Source organism: Lutra lutra, chromosome 7, assembly GCF_902655055.1.
Source record: "Lutra lutra chromosome 7, mLutLut1.2, whole genome shotgun sequence".
Taxonomy (NCBI): Eukaryota; Metazoa; Chordata; class Mammalia; order Carnivora; family Mustelidae; genus Lutra; species Lutra lutra.
The window spans coordinates 50,496,542-50,519,677 of record NC_062284.1 but is presented as its reverse complement, the minus strand read 5'-3'; the positions used below and the strand labels follow the sequence as shown (position 1 = coordinate 50,519,677).

The window sequence follows — 23,136 nt, the reverse complement described above, 5'->3', positions numbered from 1 at the left end:
GGGGGTGTACTGAGCATTAGAAGAAGGTTTTTAAAAAGTGAAGCACATTGGTGGCTCAGTGGTTAAGCCTCTGACTCTCAAATTCAGCTCAGGGCATGATCTCAGGGTCAGGAGATCAACCTCCATGTCAGGTTCTATGCTCAGAGCAGAGTCCGCTCAAGATTCTCTCCCTCTCCCTGTGTGTTGCTGCCCTCATTCTGCCCCCACCAACACCATGCATGCTTGCGCGCACGCTCTCTCTCTCTCTCTCTCTCTCTCTCTCTCTCTCTATATATATATATATATATATATATATATATATGTATATATATATATACAAAAGAGAGAAGGCTGCATTCAGTGAGACTTTTCGGTGGTGTCTATTAAGATACCTTAGGAGAAACTAAGCTTCTGTGGTGATCACTCTTGTGCAATCCATGCATTCGTCTCAGCCACAAAGTGAATATTGCCTGGGCCTTTGTAGCATTTAGAAATGGCAGACTTTGAGGCCTTTGAACGGATGTTCTGTCATTGCCTGGCCTCAGTAAGAATCCATAATGACCACCTTTATGAAGACTTTTTGATCTGGTGGTCTAGGCATCGATATTTCTCCTCCATGATGAGTCAACCCTGTTATAACTTGAAATATCCGGAGGCCCTGAGAGGTTGTCTATAAGAGCTCAAGAACCTGACTGGGACTCAGAGAAGTGCAGTGGGGCCTGCAGGGACAAGAGAAGCAGAAGGGCCTCTGTGTTAGGAGGCACCAGTTACCTCACAATGGGGCCTGGCTAGGGCACTGGCCATTCATTCTCTGGGATATCGTGATAGAATGGCCCCCATCTATAACCCCTCTCTGCATTCATCCCCTTGGGCAGTACCCCCCATGGTGACTCTGGGCCAGGTTTGTGCCTGACCTGGACCGACAGAGTGGGACAGAAGTGACTGCATGAAGTTTTGTGTCTAAGCCTTGCTGTTTCTGGTTTCACCACCTTGGAAACCGGAGCATCCTGGAAAAAGCAGCTCCCCTGCAGTCGGGTTCATGGTGGAGGTTTGGTGGAAAGTCCTAGAGGGTGGATGGCCATGAGGAGAGAGAAGCCCTGTGTCCCAGCTGTCCCAGACGATGGACGAAACAGGAGAGTGATGTCACCCGGAATTCTGTAGCCTGAGTTAGAGCTGCAGGAACAGGCCCAGATGACACCAGACAGAGGACATACAAGCCATCCCAGCCAAACCTCAGACTAGGAGCTCACTCTTTCTTTTCTACCAGGTAAACAGCAAAATTCTCTATGATAGGGATATAATCAGTTGGATGGTAGGTCTCCCTAGATTCTGAGAATAGGTAAGAGTCAGTATCAACTCTAGGGAAGTGGAGGAAGGGGTTACTGACAGGACAGCACTGTTGTGAGACTTCATAAAAAATGTCTAGAATGAAATCATTCATTTCCAATGCTCAGTGGAAAATTATGATGGCTATACATGAGGAGTGAAGCCAAGATATGTTAGGATACACAGCACCTGTCAAACAAAGTTTCCTCCTGGGTGTCTTGTTCCAGGCCTCTTGACTGCCTATTAGACCAAAGGTAGATGAAGGGAAGAAACTTTATCAGAGACAGCTGAGGATGGAAACTCTGACACTCATGTCTGCTGACTGAGAGGCTTCTCTGTGTATTGTCCAGTCCTCTAAGCTAGAGGGTCTTAGAGGTTTGAAATCATCCTCTAGTCTTTTGAGCTGATCTTTTCTCTTGTTCAGTTGAACAACAGTTCTGAGCCACAGCCCTTGGCATCTCACCTAGAATAAAATCAGCTTAAAAATGGTTTGCGTAGTTTAAAATAGTGATGCAGTCTGTATGTAAAAAACAATTTCATTTCAGATAATCTTACCTTTTCTGCATGAATTTGTAATGATTTAGGAAAATCAGATTTACATAGATAAGTAATGCATCTCAGTCAAATTTCCCATACACTTTCCTCTACACACACACACACACACACACACACACACACACACACACACATCTAGATTCCTTAATGAGAGTATTCACATTCTAAATAAAGTCTGAGCTGAAAAGAACTCCTAAAGACATTCGTGCTAAACTCCTCATTTTCCAGCTGAGGAGCAATAAAGGTAGAGTAATAGGTCAAGCTCACTAAAATAAATAACAATAGAAATGGGTTTTTAAAAACGTGTTCTCTTGTTTTGAGGATCTCTTAGTACTCTGTGGCAATCTCCAAATGAGATTTGCAGTCTGTAGAGATCTCCGAGGGAACCTGCAAGACCAGGGCACTGAGATGGGAGTGAAGGAAAGAAGGGGGACGTAGAGAAAGATGTGTGACAAGGCAGGAGGATGTGATGATGGAGTGAGTTGCTCAGAGGAGTGCTTGGAGGGGCAAGGAGAGATGGAGACAGGCCCAGGGAATGGGAGGTGCTGAGGGCTGGGGTCTGGTTCAGGACAGAAGAGTATCTGTCCAAGTAAATGCAGGTGCCCTATTCTTTGGGTCCTCATTCCCTCCTCTAGGACAGACACTTGATGCAGATAATTATACTGTATGCTTAATCTCCTCATATAAATCTTTGTTGCCTAAGCTATATATTGTTCAGTAATTGCCACTAATCTCAACCACTAATTTTAGTAAATGTGCTTTTTTCCTCTTGGTTGTCTTCAGAGGACTCGGTTAGTCTCATGCTACAAAGATGGTTTTCTCCTCAATATAAACATGAGTGTTTTCATAGAGAATAAATTCCTACATATTTCCTGGTCCTGCTGCCTGTCACATATCCCCTTCAGAAAGTTAAGGTCAGATGAAGGACATTGGTTTGAATCAGAGCTCTACTCCTTATGGATAATGAGACCCTATACATAACTACTTAGCCAAGCAGAGCACACCCAAGGATTGGATACTTTAAGACCAATGAGCAGTTATGTGGGGCCATGAACACACGAAATTGTGATATCTGTAAATAATTAATTAAATAAGAATCACTGAGCATAGTAAAGTTCAAAACACGTAGTTCTCTGTTCTTGACCAATGATCAAGTAGACTGAAGTTCAAGGACATTGTGCGTGACCTGGGTGTTTCAGGTCATGTTCTCAGGGTCCTGGAATTGAACCACTGTTGGGTTCCCTATACCCCTGAGAATCTACTACTCCCTCTTATGCTTCCTCTCCACATGTTCATGTTCTCTCTCTCTGTCACAAATAAGTAAATAAAATCTTTGACAGAGAAAGAGCACAAGCAGGGGGAGTAGCTAACAAAAGGAGAAGCAGGCTCACCCTGAACAAGGAACCTGAGGCAGGACTGGATCCCAGGATCCTGGGTTCATGACCTGACTTGAAGGCAGGTGCTTAACTTACCAAGCCACCCAGGAGTCACTAAAAAAAAAATCTTTAAAAAAGTGGGGGGAACCTGGGTAGCTCAGTGGGTTAAGGCCTCTGCCTTCGGCTCAGGTCATGGTCTCAGTGTCCTGGGATGGAGCCACACATCAGGCTCTCTGCTCAGCGGGGAACCTGCTTCCTCCTCTCTCTCTGCCTGCCTCTCTGACTACTTGTAATCTCTGTCTATCAAATAAATAAAATCTTTAAAAAAAAGAAGTTCATGAATACTGAAATCTAGGCATTACATTGCCTAGAAAACAATGCTGCCACTATAAAATATAAGCCAGGAAAAAGCTTATAGAAATGGGAAAATATTCTCTTTATATTGTTATGACAAAAAAAAAAGCAGAAAATAAAATGCTATTTATCCTATCACACATTTTCATTTCAAATACAATCAGAAAAAATACTGGTTGGAAATTGTGAAAATGAAGAGTGTTTATCTTTGTTGAGATTACAGCTGTCTAGGTTTTTTGGGTTTTTGTTTTGCTTTGTTTGAAATATTTTATTTATTTACTTGAGATGGAGAGAGCATGCTTCCACAACCTGTGGGTGGGGTGCACAGAGACTCCTCGCTGAGCAAGGAGTCCCACTCGGGGCTCCATCCCAGGACCCTGAGATCATGACATGAACAGAAGGCAGCCACTTGATCAACTGAATCGCCCAAGCACCCCTGTTTTTGGTTTCGGTCTTTTTTAAGATTTGTGATTTTTCCAAAATTCCTAACATTTCTGAATTGAATATGTGTTGCTTCTCTGAAAAGAAAAAAAGTGGAGATGTTATTTAACATATTGCCTTCTTAAATCAGATGTTGAAGTTGTTTCCAGCCTCATCAAACCCTCTTCTTACTGCAGTGGGACCACACACTCACCTCGAGTTTTGGATTCCTCTTCCAGGTGGGTAATACAGATAGAGGAATGTTTGGAATCCCAGGGTTGCTCATAGAATTCTTGACTGATTTCTATGAGGTTAATTCACTTTTTTCTCCCCAAGAAGACTTCAGGAAAAATGCTTCACCCTCTGGATAACTGCAATTCTTCTTAAGATTTATTTATTCATTTTAGAGAGAGATGGGGCGAGCAAGGAAGTGTGAGGATTGTGCAGAGGGAGAGGAAGAGAGAAACCAGCAGACTCCAGGCTGAGCGTTGAACCCAATGTGGGACTTGACCTCCAGACCCTGAGATCTAGAGATAAGTCAAAACCAAGAGTCGGTCGCTTTGATTGTACCACTCAGGGGTCCCAACTACAATATTTTTTTAAAGATTGATTGATTGATTGATTGATTGATTTTTTAACTAATTTCTATACTCAATGTGGGGCTCAAAATCATGACACCTACATCAAGAGTCAGCATGCTTTTCTGACTGAGCCAGCCAGGGGCCCCAGCCATTTCTTCTTTGATGTCTTTCAGAAGGATGACAACAACACACACCATCAGAGAATCCCTATTTTGATACAAAAATATTTTTCTCTAAGAAGAATCGTCATTGACTTCTCCCTTGGTGTCCTACCATCCCTTCTTAAGAAAGCAGTTTGGTGTTGGAAAGAAAGCACATTTTGCCTGATGACCATTTTAGGTATCATTAAAACTGTCATTAAAAGTCCTGATACTGGGCGTGCCTGGGTGGCCTAGTTGTTAAGTAAGCATCTGCCTTTGGCTCAGGTCATGATCCCAGGGTCCTGGGCTCAAACCCCACATCGGGCTTCCTGCTCAGTGAAGAGCTTGCTTCTCTCTCTCCTTCTGCCTACCACTCTACCTACTTGTGCTATCTCTCTGTCCAATGAATAAATAAAATCTTTTTAAAAAAAGATTTTATTTATTCAATTATGAGAGACAGAGAAAGAGAGAGGCAGAGGCAGAGGGAGAAGCAGTATCCCCACTAAGCAGGGAGCATGATGAGTGTCCAATCCCAGGATCCTGGGATCATGACCTGAGCTGAAGGCAGATGCTTAACTGACCGACCCACCCAGTGTCCCAGTTGCCATTTAGTTTTATTGATGGTTTCCTTCATTGAGCAGAACCTTTTTCTTTTGATGTAGTCCCAGTGGTTTATTTTTGCCTTTACTTCGTCTCAGGAGACATATCTAGAAATTTGTTGCTATAGATGATGTCAGAGAAATTACTGCTTGTGCTCACTTCTAGTATTTTTATGGTTTCAGGTCTCACATTTAGGTCCTTAATCCATTTGGAGTTTGTTTTGTTTGGTAAAAGAAAGTGGTCCAGTTTCATTTTTTGTTATGTAGCTGTCCAGTTTTCCCAGAGATTTGTTGAAGGGACTGTCTATTTGCCTTTGGATAGTCTTACTTGCTTTGGTAAAGATTAATTAACCACTAATTAATTAAAGATTAATTAGACTAATCAAATAGAGGAACTGGTGGGTAGAAAAACAGAATTGCTACAGACAGAATGTTTGAAATGTTAAATCCCACATGTGATGGTATTAGGAGGTCAAGCACTTGAGAGGTGACTAGGTCATGAGGGTGTAGCCCATAGGAATGGGGCCCAGGAGAACTCCCTGCCCTGCCACATTATGAGGACACAGCAAAAAGGTAGCCATCTATAAACCATCTATAAATGGTGGCATTCTCAGCACACACCAAATCTGCTGGTGCCTTGACTTTGGGCTTTCCAGTCCCCTAAACTGTTAGAAAGAGATGTTTGTTCTTTATAAGCCATCTAATATATAGGCTTGCTACAGTATCCTGAACAGACTAAGACAGGGACCACAGATAGTGTGGTCAGGGTAAAACTCTAATGAAGGGATATTTAAAGTGAAACCTGTCAAATGAGGAGACAGTCATATAAAAGAACATTTCAGGCAGGAAAAAATAACAAGTGCAAAAGCCCTGTAGCAGGCAAAACTTGACATCTTCTCTCACCCTAAATAGGTTGGTATGGTCGGGGAGAGGTGAGGGGATAGGAGATGGTGGTGACAAGGCTAAAGAGAAGAAATAAAATACCTAATAGAAGGAATCTGGTTGAGGAGTCAGCAGCTCCTGGATTTCTTGTCATAGAGATGGCATGGCCTCAGGAAAATAGGAAAAGGAAAGCCTAGATTTCTTTTTATTTTTTTAAGATTTTATTCATTAATTTTAGAGAGAGTGAGTGGGAACAGGGGAATGGGGTGGAACAGAGGCAGAGGGAGAGAGAAACTCAAGCAGATTCTAACTGAACACGGAACCCAACATGGAGCTCAATCCCATGACCCTCAGACCATGACATGAGCTGAAATCAAGCACTGAGGGCTTCACTGAGCCACCCATGTACTCCAAGAAAGCATAGATTTCCTAAAGGATGAGATGACATTGACTGTAGACTCTCATTTGAAAGAAATTTAGATGAGCTCACCCCAGGGAGTTATACAAGATCAAGCAGTCAAATCCCAGGTCAATAGCTCTCTCCACACCTGAGTGAGGTGACATGTCTGAGGGGTTCTGAGGTCCCCTCAGACAGAAGGATGTAATGAGCCTCAGTACTAGACAGAGAGGAGATGAGTGATGCTTTCCCTGGAGGAGCCATTCAAAGAGTCCCACCATTGGCAGCAGGAAGTAAGAGCAACAGACATTGAAATGACAGCAGTGGTGGCAACAACAAACTATGTTAAGTAATGACAAATTCTGTACAGATGTTGACTTACCGTCAATACTGAGAAAAGACAAAAATTAACTGCATTTAAATACAAACAGAGATTTAGAACCATTATTACAGAGTGACAGAGAAGGCTGGGAGATGCGCCACTGGACTATGAAAGAAAAATGTGGACTCTCCATCCATTGGATCTCTCTATACAGTTTTCTTCCTACCAAGAAAAGTGGAATACATGGGCTGGTCTTTGAAAGAACCAGGGTTCCCACACGTCAACGATCATGAAAGACCACTGATGAAATAAAGATCTTCTGTCTGATTGTCCCCTTCATTCTCAGAAGCCTAAACCCTAAACCCTTCTTTATCAACATCATTTATTGTGGTCTGGTCAGTCTGTCCACACAGAGTGCACACATCTTATCCTCTCTGGGCACATGCACACTGTGTGCAGCCTGTCCAAGAGCCTGAAAGCTTGTTCTCAAGAGGGTTTCATTGAATTTGATCAATCACATGGTCTGTCCACACATTCTTGATTAAGATCAAGGTTGTCTTCTCATTTCTCATCTTATGGCAAATCCTGAAACTGCACCTGCCCCACTCTAGGTCCTCCTGTGTAGAGCAATGGCTTTAAATCTCCAGGGTCACTCATCTCCACATCCCTCTCGTGTGCATTTGAGCAGTAGGGATTGTTTAGGACAGCGCTTGTGCCTGTCATGTGAGGAGCCTAGAAGTACAGACTTGGAGGTTATGCATGCAAAACCCATTCCTGCATCACATTATGCTCTCTCAGCTGTGTGCTTCCCCCAGTTCGGGGTCAAGGCCAGTGTCATGTGTCACAGTTAGTTGCCATGTATCTTTAGCCACCTTTAATCTATAATATTTCCACAGTCACTGTATCTTAGGTCTTTGAAATTTTTTTTTAGCATTGATATTCTTTTATTTTTTTTTCAGTGTTCCAAAATTTTGTTTATGCACCACACCCAGTGTTCCATGCAATACATGCCCTCCATAATACCCACCAACAGGCTGACCTAACACCCCACCCCTACCCCAGCCAAAACCCTCAGTTTGTTTCTCAGAGTCCATAGTCTCTCATGGTTTGTCTCCCCCTCTGATTTCCCCCAACTCACTTCTCCTCTCCATCTCCAAATGCCTTTCGTGTTATTCCTTATGCTCCATAAGTAAGTGAAACCCTATGATAATTGACTCTCTCTGCTTCACATATACAATGGAGTATTATGCCTCCATCAGAAAGGATGAGTATTCAACTTTTCTATCAACATAGACAGGACTGGAAGAGATGATACTGAGTGAAATAAGTCAAGGTCTTTGAAATTTTTGAAGAAATCAGCATCTCTTTTTAATTTTTCCTTCTAAGTAGACATCATTTTTTTGGGACAGTTTTAGATCCACAGAAAAAAATGAGCAGAAAGGAGAATTCTCATATACTGTGTCCCCATGCCCCCCATGCACAGCCTCCCCCACTCTCAACATCTTACACTAGAGCAGTACATTTGTTACAAATGACGGACCTACATTGACACACCACCCCAAGTCCATAGAATCCATTAGGGTTCACTCTTGGTGCTGTATATGTGTATGTAACTCGGGTTTTATCTCTTGCTAGTCTATCTTTTGTCAGTTTAACTTGTACATTCCCAGTCTCTGAACCTAAGAGGTTGGAGAAAAAAGTTTCTTCCTTCCCTCTGTTTCCGCCACCTATTCCATAAACACATGTCCAGGTTGAACCCTGGCTCTTCACAACATTAACCCTTGTGCTCATTTGCTCACTCTTGTAATACATCTAACATAGTCTGAGAATTGTTTTGCCCATACCACCATGATGAACTCCAAAAGTTTAGGATGTGTTCGCAATTTTTCCCTTATCTCTACCCAACCCTGCTGAAGACTAATGTTTTACACCTAAACCATAAAATCAGAGACAATGAAAGTATTGGTGTTTAGTAAGCGTGCCGTACAGCAATGCATAAGCAACACCATGTTGTTAGCTGTAGACTATACTATGGCATTGGGGCTCTAATTCAGGCCCATGCTTTTTCTCACTACATGATGTTCCACAAAGTCACAAATGAAGTTAAGTAGGCATAGAGTCAGGAGCAGAAAGTGTTTCTGAGACTAAGATGATAACATGCAAATAAGCAGGCATATCTATTTGGCCATCCCAGAGACAGCCCTCTTCTCTTCCCTTAGACTCGTCATTGGACAGAATGAACTGATTACAAGGGCCATCCTCTCAAGGGGCTGGAAGGTCAGTGGAAGGTCAGGACAAATCCCAGACCTCCCTGACTTACTCCTACACCCAGTCTAAATACTTTTCACTGGGGCACCTGGGTGGCTCAGTGGGTTAAGCCGCTGCCTTCGGCTCAGGTCATGATCTCAGGGTCCCGGGATCGAGTCCCACATCGAGCGCTCTGCTCAGCAGGAGCCTGCTTCCCTCTCTCTCTCTCTCTCTGCCTGCCTCTCTGTCTACTTGTGATCTCTCTCTGTCAAATAAATAAATAAAATCTTAAAAAAAAAATACTTTTCGCTGGAAGAGAGTATTTTCTGAAACTTGATCAATCAACAAGCACTCAGAAATGTTAAACAAAAACTACATTGTTCACTGAGAACTTAAGCCAGTAATGATTTCACTCTTCAGCTGTAACCCTGGTCATCGGAGCTGGCTGACCAAGTTCCAGGCCAGAAACGCTATCTCCAATGGTCCGTTTTTCTGAGGCCTGGGTACATCGGAGAGATTTGAAGGTGTCTTGAGGCAACTTACCCCGGAACCTAACAGGAATCCAGACCTCTTGAGAGGCAGTTTTGGAGATAGGGCAAGACAGGGGACTGCAGATAGACACAACCTGCTCTGGATCTACTCCCTTCCTCTTTCTGGCCACTCTACTGTCTACCACACAGAAGGGAATAGCCAAAGGCAACCTTTAGGTGCAAGGTAAGCTGCATTATTTAGACCCCTCTTCCTCCAGCCTTCATTCACTCCCTTCGCTTCCTATTTACAAACTTGTCTGTCCCATTTTTCCCCAGGTACAGCCATGTTTCCCACCATCGTCCCTATGAGTTATGCTCAGTTGTACATGGTTGTCCCAAGGCTCTCTCGGAGGCTCTGCTTTGGATGTCTCAGTGCCTTCTGACAGTTACCCCAGAGTAAATCTTAGTGTGCCTACTATGATGTCCAAGCCCAGATCTGCCTGTGTTTTCCTGATACACCCATTCCATTTTCGCTGATCTCTGATTCTCTATAAAGACAGAAGTTAGGGCACCTAGGTGGCTAAGTCAGTTAAGTGTCTGCCTTTGGGTCACGTCATAATCCCAAGGTCATGGGATCAAGCCCCACATCTCGGGCTCCCTGCCAGGAGTGAACCGGCTTCTCCCTCTCCCTCCGATGCTCTCCCTGCTTATTCTGTCAGATAAATCAATAAAATCTTTAAAAAAAATAAAGATAGAATTTAGAGATTGTCAGTCTATCCCTCCCTCCCAATCAGAAACATCAATCACTGTCACCTCTATAAATCAAAATTAAAACTGAACTTTTAATTTTGACTCTTGAAGGAACAATATCAGTAGTGATAATAATAATATAAAAATTCTATTAGGGCTTACTATGTGTTTTCAATAGAGTGACCATATAATTTACTGTCTGAATTGGGACACTTTGGGGAGTGAAGAGGGACATTATCATTTATTAGTCAAGGGAATGAGCATAAATAGGGATGGGCTTCGGCCAACAGGGGCATATTTATGGTTTCATAGCTATGAACCAGTTTCACATGATAGAGGGCTAAAAGAGCTCTCCATAGTCTCTCTTGTAAGGGCACTAATCCTATCCACTAGCGCTCCACCTTCATGACATAATCACCTCTCTAAATACCATCTCATTGAGACTTAGGTTTTAATATACAAATTTGGGGTGGCGGGTGGGAAACAAAAAAATTCAGTCTATAGCATCTTAGAATAAGGTACTTTAATTATTCCTGATTTACAGATAAGGAAACAAATACATAAGTTGATATACTACTGATCTTTAAAATCCTAATGCAGGGCGCCTGGGTGGCTCAGTGGGTTAAGCCGCTGCCTTCGGCTCAGGTCATGATCTCAGGGTCCTGGGATCGAGTCCCGCGTCGGGCTCTCTGCTCAGCAGGGAGCCTGCTTCCCTCTCTCTCTCTCTCTCTGCCTGCCTCTCTGTCTACTTGTGATCTCTCTCTGTCAAATAAATAAATATAATCTTTAAAAAAAAAATCCTTAAGCAGGACTTTTGGGTATTCATCTGCACTCAACCAGAAAAATCCAAGTTGGAGTTTCAGGAATAATTAAAAAGGTGAACTGATTCCACAGCCCCACCCAAACACACTCCAGTTGCTATGCATTTAAATTCCCTTTTATTAGTGCTTTGCCAATCATCCAGCTTGTGTGTTTTATAGATGATGAAACTGAGGTCCAGAGAGGCGAAAAATTTTTCCTGAACATAACGTACCAGTCATGAAGCTGCAACTAATACATATGGTCTCCTCACTCTACAGGCTCTAGTCAAATTCTCAAGAGTGGTTTATGGAAATGAATATCACATTGTATGTGCCTAAAGAAATGACAACTGTGACAACTGTGCCTAAAGAAATGACAACTATGTCAAACTACTTGAGAAAAATTTTGAGAGATTGATATCACATTTTAATCTGTGTAATGAAGATAAATACTGCAACTGTGATTTAATGTATGGGAAATGAGGTCTCTCAGTAATAGGTCACAGACTCATTCTACACTGGATAACTTCTCATGACCTAGAGAACAACAGAGATGTGCAGACATTCTCAGAACCCTGTTTTAAAGATTTTTTTATTTGACAGAGAGAGAGAAAGCTCAAAAGTAGGCAGAGAGGCAGGCAGAGAGAGACAGGGAGAAGCAGGCTCCCGCTGAGCAGCGAGCCCGATGTGGGGCTCAATCCCAGGACCCTGAGACCATGACCTGAGCCTAAGGCAGAGGCTTAACCCACTGAGCCACCCAGGTGCCCCCTGAACCCTGTTTTAAAACAGGTTTGAGGCAAACAAGACTCAAGTCTCACTGCTTGGAGAAAATCCCATTGCTGGAAAGGACATTCTTCTGCTACTCATATTCTTAGTCAACGTCACTGTTTCTCAGCTGCATCCTTTTCCTTGTCTGGTACCCACCTCCCCCTTTCCACCATCCTCACAGACAAGAAAGTCTCCTGTTCCTCTATCCGTGTCAGCCTCCTTCCTGGAGCTATGCTCTATCTCTGTGCTATATTTTCAGTATCTTCTGCTGTACTGACTTTCCTCAAGATGTGCACACCTTCAAGTCACCTTCTCTCCAGTCACCCGCATCACACTAGTGCACAGATTTGCTCCATCCCCTCATTGTCAGCCTCCTTGTTAACTCCATTTCTTTGTCTCTGACTTTCTCTTTAATATATTTGAATAAGGGTGCTCTGAAAGTACTCCAGCAAATGCTCCATTGATCTCCTGATTATTACATGTCATCATTTAATAAATATTTCCTTCTTAAACATTTTTTAAAATTGTAAGATAGATACATATCTTATATATAAATAATGTTATGTATATATAAATATACACATGGTGTGTGTGCCTACTCTCTCTGCATATGTGCACATAGACAGAAAGAGAAAGAGAGAGCATTAATTTTTTCCCCACTATCAATCTTATCTTTAACTGGACCATTTAGCCCATTTATATAATGTAATTTTTCACTTTTATTCTCCTCTGTGAATATCTACTATCTTATTTTGCCCTTTCTATGTGTCTCATTTGTCTGGCATTTCTATTTCCTATCCTTTCTCTCTTCTTTTGGAATATAGGTATATTTGTCTGTCATTCAGTGACAGCCATTAAAGCTGTTCACAAATAGTTCTCTTGTTCCAGGCACCTAGAAAGATCCTATTTCTCTGTCCCTTGTATTTAAATGTTAACATGAGGCTTTCTCTGGTCAATGAAGTGTGAATAGAAGTGACATGTGTCCCTTTCAGCAGAAATTTTAAGAGTGTCCTGTGGGGTGCTGGGTTTTTTTTTTTTTTAAGGTTTTATTTATTTACATAGGGAGAGACAGAGAGAGTGAGTGGGAGGAAAGCAGAGAGAGAGAGAATCTCAAGCAGGCCCCATGCTCATCCCAGACCCCAACTCAGGGCTTGATCTCATGACCCAAGATCATGACCTGAGCCGAAGTCATGAGCAGGTTGCTTAACCAACTGAGCCACCTGGGCATCCCAGTGTTATATTGTCTTTCCTCTGCTTCTCTGATTATGACAGTGCATGTCAAGATGAAGCCTGTGTCAGCCTGTTTTCCCAAGTGACTACAGCAGGCAGAGACCCTTGGCTGGACCAGGATAGACACATAGAGGTAAATGAGTTAGAAAGTTTAAACTACTGAAATTTTAAGATTGTTTGTTACTGCAGCACAACCTAGACTATCCTAACTGATTCACAGTCTACTTATTCCTTCTGCTAGTTTGGAATTCAAACCCTGTGTTTCACATCTCTTCATTGTTTACCTTAGAAATTCTCAAATGCATAGTAAACATAGACAAGTCTAATCAGTACTTTTAGTCATCTCTTGAACACTTGGAAATTCACATCACTTCCAAGTTATGTTACTGATTTTATTTTAATTTTATCTTCTTAACTCAAGAACACATCATTGCTTTATATACTCAAGACATCTTTGATTTGTTCACATATTTGTCATCATCTTCTTTTTATTCCTTCCTGAATTTCATATTTCCATTGAGTAGCTTTTCTCTGTAACCTGAAATCCATGCTTAGAAATATTTTTAGTGGAGGGCTGCTTTAATGAAGTTATAAACTCCATTAGGTTTTGTTATATTTTATTGTTTTGTCAGCAAATGCCTTATTTTATCTTCATTCCCAAGTGCCAGGGTAAATAATTCTATGTTGGTGTGTTGAGAAATCAGAGCTGGTGTATTCTGTTAAGATTATGATGTGCTGAAGAGGGGAAAACCCATCCACATGGTCAGCTTACTCTCTCGGCATTCCAGTTACCACTTTGGGGAGTGAAAAACCCAGGTCACCATTTCAGGACATGGATGCAGAAGCAAAGTCTTAAGATTTGTTACTTACAGTTCCGAGAAATGGGGAGATGGAGAGTTGTGGGGAGAGAATGAATTAATGGCACAATGAACCAGAGGAAGGGGCAGTCCTCTGTCCCTGCTCAAAAGCAAGCAGGAGAGAGAGAGCAAGGTAACAAGTACCTATCCCTTAAAAAGTGGTTGATGTAGAAATCACTAACTTTTCACTTGCTCAGCTCTAAGTGGTTATTTTATTTTATCTTTGAGAGGTAGGAGAGGAAGGGCAGAGGGACAGGGACAGGGAATCTTAAGCAGACTCCCCGGTGACAGGGAGAAGCCTGATGGTGGCTGGATCCCAAGACCCTGAGATCATGACCTGAACTGAAATCAAGAGCTGGAACACCTAACCAACTGAGGCACCAGGCGTCCCTCAGAGATTCTCTTACCTGAATAAAGACAATCTTCTGAGAGTGAAACTGCCCTAGATCTCCACTGGGGAAGTTTTACAGCCTGGAAGAGAACAGGCTACTCATGCCTACATAAGCAAACATTATCACAAACTGTCTTACTTCCCACTTGTTCCCTAAAAGCTAATTTATCTCCCCCAAAAACACAAAAACAAGACCCCATTTATATCCTATTTCCCTCCCTTCCTTCCCCTATGACGTTAATCTAGAAACCCCTATCCCTTGCTGTTCAGGGAGCCACTTCATTGAGCTCCAACACAGGCCTGCAAATAAACATTGCCTATTTTCCTGTCAGTCTTTTTTTATCAGGGACATTGCAGGCTCTCTGACATGAACCTAAGTGGTTAAGGGAAGTTTTCCTCCCAACACCACTCCAGGTGATATGCGTGCTATGTAAGGACAAAGAGTCAGACCAAACCTGGGTGAAGTGTAGGGTGCTGGGCAAATTACATAAAAAAAGTAAAAGTTCACACCATACCACATCTTCCTCACCCCACTGGCGCTTTCCAATTCATACTTGTTAGCAAGTCATGCTGACTTCGGAAGGAGTTCTTGGATATCATGTGGCAACATAATAAAAATTCTTCCCTTTAAAGAATTCTGTTCTTTCTACTAAAGTCCCTCTCTTCTCTCCTCTTCCCCTTTCTTCCTCTCCTCAGGGCTTCAAAACTGCCTACTTTTTCACGTTCAGGTTTTTTGCAAAAAAAAAAAAAAAAAGCCTGGGAGGTTTTTACTTCACCCCTACTTTCTTAGGAATGTCAATGATACAGATCCTTTATGGAGGATCTCAAGAGCACCCTATGTGAGCCATCACTAGAGCTAGCATTTATCATGCTTTCCAAGGACCTCTCCAAGCCCTCTGCCCATCTTACCTTATTTTGTCCTCATAATAAACCTAAGACGTACTTATCATCATCCCCATTTCAGGGCTGAGGAAACAGAGGAACAGGGAAAGAAATTCAGTTCTGGGAGTTGCCCAGCTCCTCAGATGCTAAATCAGAATTTGGACTGAGACCATCTAAATCCAGAGCAAGGAGGGAGTTATGATTATTCTTCTCATTCCAGAGGAATGGAAATTGTCACCCAGAAAAGACAGGTCTCTTTTTAGGAGGTGTGAAATCGTATAAAATTTCTGGGCATGACAGACTCCATCTTGAAGCTCCATTTCCCCTTGTAGTGAAGTTTTGAACTGGGCGGAAAGACCTTTTGAACTGGCCAGACACAGTAATTGTTTTATAAGCAGTTGCGTATAAAAGCAACGGGACACCTGGCATCTGGGTCATAAAACTGCCAGTGTGGCCTTCTGATAACAGATGATTAATTCGTGCAAATCAGAAATCGTGTGTTGTGGTAACACCAATGTATTAATCAACCCAAGTGTAAATCAGCAGGGCTTAGTCTGTCAGAGCCTCCTGCTCCCTGATGCAAGTCAGATACTTGTCCCCGACCCTTTATCCCCAACACTCTGCTCTTCCTGTACAGGAGAGAGCTTTTGAGGCATTGCTCCAAAAAACACAATCCTGAGACTTCCCAGTAAAGGCTTTTGTTCTTGTTCAGTTTTCCCTACTTTCTCAGTTGACAGAGGGAATTCTGCTGCTAAGAAATATGGTGTTCTCTACTTTTTTCACCAAAAGGGATTGGAGGGTGTTGTTGTTGTTGTTGTTGTTTTTCTTTATAGGTCGTTTCCAATCCCAGGATGGGGCTCAAACCTGCAACCATGAGATCAACAGTCTCATGCGCTGGTGACTGAGCCAGCCTGACATCCCTTGGGGACTCAGTTTGACTTTAGTTCCTCTCCTCCACTCTGACCTTCCAGGAGTGGTTGCTGTGGCCAAGAATTGCCACACACCCACCTTCCACATCCAGGAGAGCTGAAGCGGCCAGCACTGGGTAAGGTCGCAGGTCTCCTCCTCCTCCCTGCCCAGCCACTGCCCACGCCCCTCCCCAGACCTCAGGTCCTTGCAGCCTTCCATTGGGGGGCATCTGGATGCCCCACCCTCTTCCCCACAGAAAAGGTGTTGGAATTCCAGCCATGCCAGGACTCCTGGGGAGACAAAAGACCTCCCTCTCTCTGCTGCTCTGGGGATCACATGTTTATGTGTCCTTTGCAAACCTCCAAGCGCTTTTTGGTGAAAATGGCCCCCTGAGATGACCAGGACTTTGCTGGGGTTCAGACATCAGTACCGTAGTGGCCAAGACTCGCCCTTCCCAGCAGTCCTGAAAAAAGAGTGGTGTAGATGATTCCCTACAATGTCCCTCTTTACAAGGTACTTGGTTCCCTCTAAAGTGAAACCAAGATGCTCCTCCCACCTATCTTTCCTTGGAAGCCAAGCCCCTTTGTAATCTGCAGAAGATTCCCTCCCCAGGGATCCAGGGATCACAGAGACTGGCCTTCTGCTCTGTCCTAGGGACCAAGCTAGAGATCCAGGTCAGTGGCTGAAGAGGAGATCTCTGGGACTCCTTCTATTTATGCGTTGGATTGGAGGGACCAGGGTGGCTGAGGTTAGCACCTGAGAAAGCTTGGGCTGGACCAGTATGAGGATGGAGCATGTGGGCTGCAGGGAACCAATGACGCTGGGGGAGGGAAGCATTTCTCTTGGGAATACTATGGCATCCCTTTGTGATGCTGGTGTTAGGCACTGGGCTCTTTCCCTTACGTTGCAGGACAACAGGCCCCTGTCCATCATGATTCTGCAGGTCATGGTGGTAGTTCAGGGATGCCGTTCAGTTCACGGTTTATTCAAAAGGATTTTCTGCTAAGCCCCTTGAGCACTGGGTATAAATGTATTTATTTTTCAAATGTATTTTATTCATTTTTTAGTGTTTTAAAGATTTTATTTATTTATATGACAGAGATTGATAGAAAGCACAAGCAGAGGGGGCAGCAGATTGAGAGGGAGAAGCAGGCTCCGCATTGAGGAGGGAGCTGGGCTGGAGGTGGGGCTCATTCCCAGGACACTTGATCATGACCTGAGCTCAAGGCAGACACTTAACAGACTGAGCCACCCAGGTGTCCCCTCAAATGGATTTTAAATTTTAAAATTTCTAGTATTCAGACACAGGACTGTAGGATTTTAGTTCACTGTCAAGTCACCACCCAGAGGCGAAGACCACCTCTCTCCAGCTAGTGGGGCTTAAATGCTCTTGGACAAGAGTGTATGTGAGCGTCTCATTCCTTGAAAAATTGCACAGGAGAAGGGGTACCTTTCTGGCTGACCCAAACAGAGACTGTGAGCCAGGGAGGCCACAGGTAGGAGTTGGGGTTCTTTCTAAGGCAATGTTTTTTCTCCTCTCTCCCTTTCCTGGCTAGGCTCTTCCAGAGGAGTGAGACCACCATGGCTCAGGAGAGGTTCTTCATCCTGTTCCCACTACTGGTCCTGGTGCTGCTGGTGTTGGGCTGTGTCCAGCCTTCACTGGCCAAGGAGTCTCGGGTCGAGAAGTTCCAGCAGCAGCACATGGACCCGGACACCTCCACCATCACTGCCAGCTACTGCAATGAAATGATGAAGCGCCGGAATATGACGTTGGATGGTGCAAGCCAGTGAACACGTTTATCCACGAGCCTCTGCATAAGGTCCGGGCCATCTGCTTCCAGGGAAATGTCCGCTGCAAGAACGGGCAGCCCAACTGCCACCAAAGCAGCTCCAAGATGCGCATCACCGACTGCCGCCTGAAGAAAGGCTCCAAATACCCCAAATGCGACTACGAGACCCAGCAGCTACAGAAATCCATCATCGTGGCCTGTGAGTGTGTACAGTATGAGACAGTCCATTTCGACGGTTCTGTGTAGGTCTGCACCTGAGGCCAGAGCAGCGAGATGCCCCACCTCCCTGTTGTGACACCTGCTTCTCCCCTCTCCCTTCCTGGCTCTGAGAGAAAGAACTCCAGCCAGGGCTCCTGTCCCAAACACACACACATTCTTGCCCAGCGTTTGCCCCTGTGTGGTTTGGGGGCGGAGGGGGGCCCCGTGTGAACCACTTCACTGCTTCTTTCAATAAAACACTGTTGCAGCCACCTGGATTTCTGAAGCTGTCGCCATCTGGTACTGTCTGTGTGATTGCTTTCCTGCTCGGGTGAGAACTGAAAATCTGGGTAGAATCATTACGTGCCTTTGCTCCTGACTCTTGGTTCTCAGTGACCTGAGATCATTCCTTTTCTCAGAGATGCCTTGCTGCCAAATATGAAGCTTTGGCTCAGGTCATGATCCCAGGGTTATAGATGGAGCCCCACCTTGGCCTCTCTGCTCAGCGGGGAGCCTGCTTCTCCCTCTCCCTCTGCCTGCCTCTCCACCTGCTTTGTGCTCTCTCTCTAACAAATAAATAAGGAAAATCTCAAAAAATAAAAATAAAAAAATCAGAAAAAAAATAATAAACACAGCTTGCACCTGGAGATGAGAGGGGTGCGAAAGGTGAGAAAACCATTGGAACAGAGGCTAGTTCCATCTGTCACATTCTACAAATACATTTTGTTAAGGAAACATAACTACCTAGGAAACAAAACCCTGACAAGCCAGGTAGTTCAGTCTGGATGATATACCCTTCTTAGAGATGAGACTCAGAGGCAGCCTGCATGGGCAGAACTGACCTTAAACCTATCGCACCCTGCCTCCCTCTGAGAAGCAGTGCCCAAGGAAGAGCACTGGAGCTTGAAAGTAGACCCTCAGGACTCTGCTGCTCCCTGCTGTCACCATCCTGTCTGGGCCTCAGGACAATTTCTAGCATGGGGAGAGTCAGAACTACCTTGTAGTCTGGTGTGAGGGTTAAGTGAGGCAATTTTGATAAATTGTCTTACAAATGGGGGGACGCCTGGGTGGCTCAGTTGGTTAAGCAGCTGCCTTTGGCTCAGGTCATGATCCCAGCGTCCTGGGATCGAGTCCCACATCGGGCTCCTTGCTCGTCAGGGAGCCTGCTTCTCCCTCTGCCTCTGCCTGCCATTCTGTCTGCCTGTGCTCACTCTTTCTCCCTCTCTCTCTCTGACAAATAAATAAATAAAATCTTTTAAAAAAAATTGTCTTACAAATGGGAACTTTCAATCTGCTCCAGAATATGCTCCAAATGAATGTAAAAATAAGTTAGCTGTCCATCCTAGTACCTTAGTTTGTCCGCCGTATACTAAAATGGCTTATTTTAACTGTCTCCACTATTAAAACCAAAGTCTAATCCAATTGATACTGATTTCTCAGATACCCATTACAGAAAAAACAATCTGAGGGTTTTGAAGGGGTGGAGGGTGGAAGGTTGGAGGAACCAGGTGGTGAGTATTAGGGAGGGCACGGATTGCACGGAGCACTGGGTGTGGTGCAAAAACAATGAATACTGTTACACTGAAAAGAAATAAAAAATTTTTAAAAAGGAAAAAAATCATAATCATAATAAAAATAACTACTCAGTTGTGCCCAGAATGTTCACTTTCCCTAGGCTTCCTTAGGTCTGGTAACAGCAAGTGCATCTGGAAGGGATTCCTGTTCTCAACCCACAGCCCCCGGAACCCACACTCATGCGGGAGGGAAGACCAGGGAAGACCAGTAAAACGCGGAGGGACTTATGGACAGCACACACGCTACAGATAAATCCATGGGGCTTCCTGCTGCTGTTTTGTTCCAGTATATTCCTCCTAAGTGGTTTATACTAGTAAAAGTTGGGAAACAAACAGAATGTCCTAAACATGGAACTGGTTAAAATATGATGCATATCCTTACAACAGAATACTATGCAAATAGAACCAAGTACATCTTTGCTACTGACATGAAATAGGTCCAAAATATATTCTTAGTGGGAAAGAAGAAACAGTGTACTACATTGCGTATAATTGTTATTATCTGTGAAGGAAAATGAGGGAACACATGCACATATATACATGTTAATTAACTTTTTTGAATGTTTTCTTTATCTATTTGAAAGAGAGAGAGAGAGCCTGTGAGCAAGGGGGAGGGGCAGAGGTCAAGAAAGAAGCAGACATCCCACTGAGCAGGGAGCCTGACCACTCAACACCAGGGGCTCCAATCCCAGGACGCAGGAATCATGACCTGAGCTGAAGGCACACACTTAACCCACTGAGCCACCCATGCACCCTGTCAATAAACTTTTATTTTTATTTATTTATTTGTAATAATATATTTGTTCATTATTATTTTGAATTTTTTAATTTAAATTCAGCAATTAACATATAATTATTGTTAGTTTCAGAGGTACAGGTCAGTGATTCATCAGTCTCATATAATACCCAGTGCTCATTACATCATGTGCCCTCCTTAATGTCCGTCACCCAGTTACCCCATCCCTCTACCCCTCTCCCCTCCAGAAACCCTCAATTTGTTTCCTATGATTAAGAGTCTGTATGGTTTGTCTCCCTCTCTGGTTTCCTCTGGTTTTATTTTTTCCTCTCTTCCCCTATGATCCTCTGCTTTGTGTCTTAAATTCCACAGATCTGTGAGATCATATGACAATTGTCTTTCTCTGAATGACTTCTGTCACTTAGCATAACATCCTCCAGTTCCATCCAGCTGTTGCAAATGCCAAGATTTCATGTATCTGACGGCTGAATCATATTCCATCAAATATGTTAATAATATTTAATACTTAAATCTGTGTAATAGATAAAGACGGTGAAGGGACATAAAAAACTGAACTGCGTCTGGAAAAGAAAACTGGAGCCTAACAAATAACGACCAAAGGAAAACATCCTTTTTACCAGATTTGTTTCTCAGTATTGCATTTACGCTTACCATTTGCATGTGCAATGCATACATAGATATAAAGGAAAAAGTCAAAGGGACTACCTCACTGCAGCCCCTTCTCGGTCGGTAAGGAAGATCCTGGTAATAGAAAGTCCAGACAATGACGTTAGGAAGAAAACTTAAAAGTACCACCGCGATGAAACCTTGAGCTGACCCGGACACCCCCACGCGTCACCCCGCAGGCAGCCCAGCAGACAGAAGCACACACTCCCGCCTTCCGCACATCTAACCACCGTCGTGATGGAGAGCTCGTGGTACACAGTAGGCGCTCTTTATCCGAAGCCTATTGGCTTACTTTCGCGCAGTGTTCCTCAGAATTTCAAAGAGCCTTTGGCAAGCCCCCTCTACGGAAGAACCAGGTCGTCACGTTCCGGTCCCCGGGCGCGCGGGAAGGGCGGCGCAGCGCCCCCTGCCGGCCCTGGCAGCGGCGACAGCGGGACCCGCCCGGGAGGCTGGGGTCTCCCCTCCTCCGCTACCCCCTCTCCCGGCAGCGCCTGGTTCCCGGGCTGTGCCCCCCGGGTCCGGGGTTTGCGCCTCTGGAGGGGGCGAGGCCCTCCTTGTAGAACCTCCAGACCTCTCTCCGCGAGCAGTGACCCGTCCCCGCGGTGGCGGAGCCCCTGGGGGTGAAGGGACCTAGGGAATAACGGGGCGGGCCCGGTGTCTCGGGGCTCAGGGACCGCGCCGCCGGAGTGTTATTCGAGGAGCCCGGGAGCTCGAAGAGCATCATCCCGGGCGGGAGCCGGGCTCTCCCGAATCGAAGCCCAGCACCACGTCACCACCCCCGGCCCCGTGCGCACAGATTCCCCCGGCCCTGGCGTCCTTCCTCGCTCCGCCCAGGAGGAAGGAGGGGAGCTGGAGAGGAGCGGGGGCCGGGCCGGGAAACTCAGCCGGAGCTCCTGCCCCCTGCTGGCGGCAAGGCGCCTTTACACGCGCGGTTATTGAGGGTTGACGAGGGCGGCCGGCATCATCTCCTCTTCGTGGTCAAGGCCTCAGCCTCTGGAAAGGCTAGTAGAGAGGCAGTGGGCCAGGGGTCGATGACGGCTGCGGATTTCCGAGAGAAGGCATTAAAAAGAAGAACTGAGGTTCCCACAGATAAAGAGCGGTTGGATCACCTGCACTTGCCACATAGGGGAAAGGGGGTGTCTCCTCCAGGCCCCCCATTAGGCCTCATGGATGGCCAGAGTGGAGATTCAGTTGAGTGAGGAGCTGGTCACGGCTGGCCGGGAGCCCACATCAGTCCGTGACCTTGACATCTCAGGAATATTGTGTAGTGGCAGTTGGGCCTTTCGTTGGCAGAGCCTTATTCAGTAATCATTTCTTGAGTATCTACACACTAGAGGAATGTGGGACTCATCAGAGAACACAGCAGACTAAATCAAGAGGAGGAGGAGGGGAAGGGGAGGGGGGAGGGGGAGGAGGAGAGAAAAGAAAGAAAGAAAAAGAGAGACAAAAAATATAAGTATGTAAATTATATAGACAGTTAAGGTCATAAGGTCTATGGGAAAATGTAACAGGAAGGAGAATGGGGGAAGCTATGAATAACATTTTTAGATAGGGTAGTTAAGCATCCTTGATGAGGTGAGGCTTAAAGGTGGTATGTCGTTAGCCTTGCAGAATATCTAGGGAAGGGGAGGTGATTTCTTAAAGAGAGCCTGCTTAATCCCAGGACCTGTGGGACTCAATCTCAGGACCACAGGATCATGATCTGAGCCAAAGGCAGATGACCAACCACTGAGCCACCCAGGCACCTCTTATGTGTCAACTTGACTGGGCCATTGTGTACCTGGATGTTCAATCAAACACTATTCTGGATATTTCTGTGAGGGTGGTTTGGAGTGAGATTAATATATTTTTTAAAAGTTTATTTATGCAATCTCTACATCCAATGTGGGGCTCAGATTCACAACCTCGAGATCAAG

At 44.6% G+C, this 23,136-nt stretch overlaps 1 pseudogene; it reads left to right on the top strand.

Annotated features, from left to right (window-relative positions):
- Positions 1–9,873: 9,873 nt before the first annotated feature.
- LOC125105338 (ribonuclease pancreatic-like) lies at positions 9,874–18,509 on the top strand (annotated as a pseudogene).
- The last annotated feature ends 4,627 nt before the right edge of the window (positions 18,510–23,136 follow it).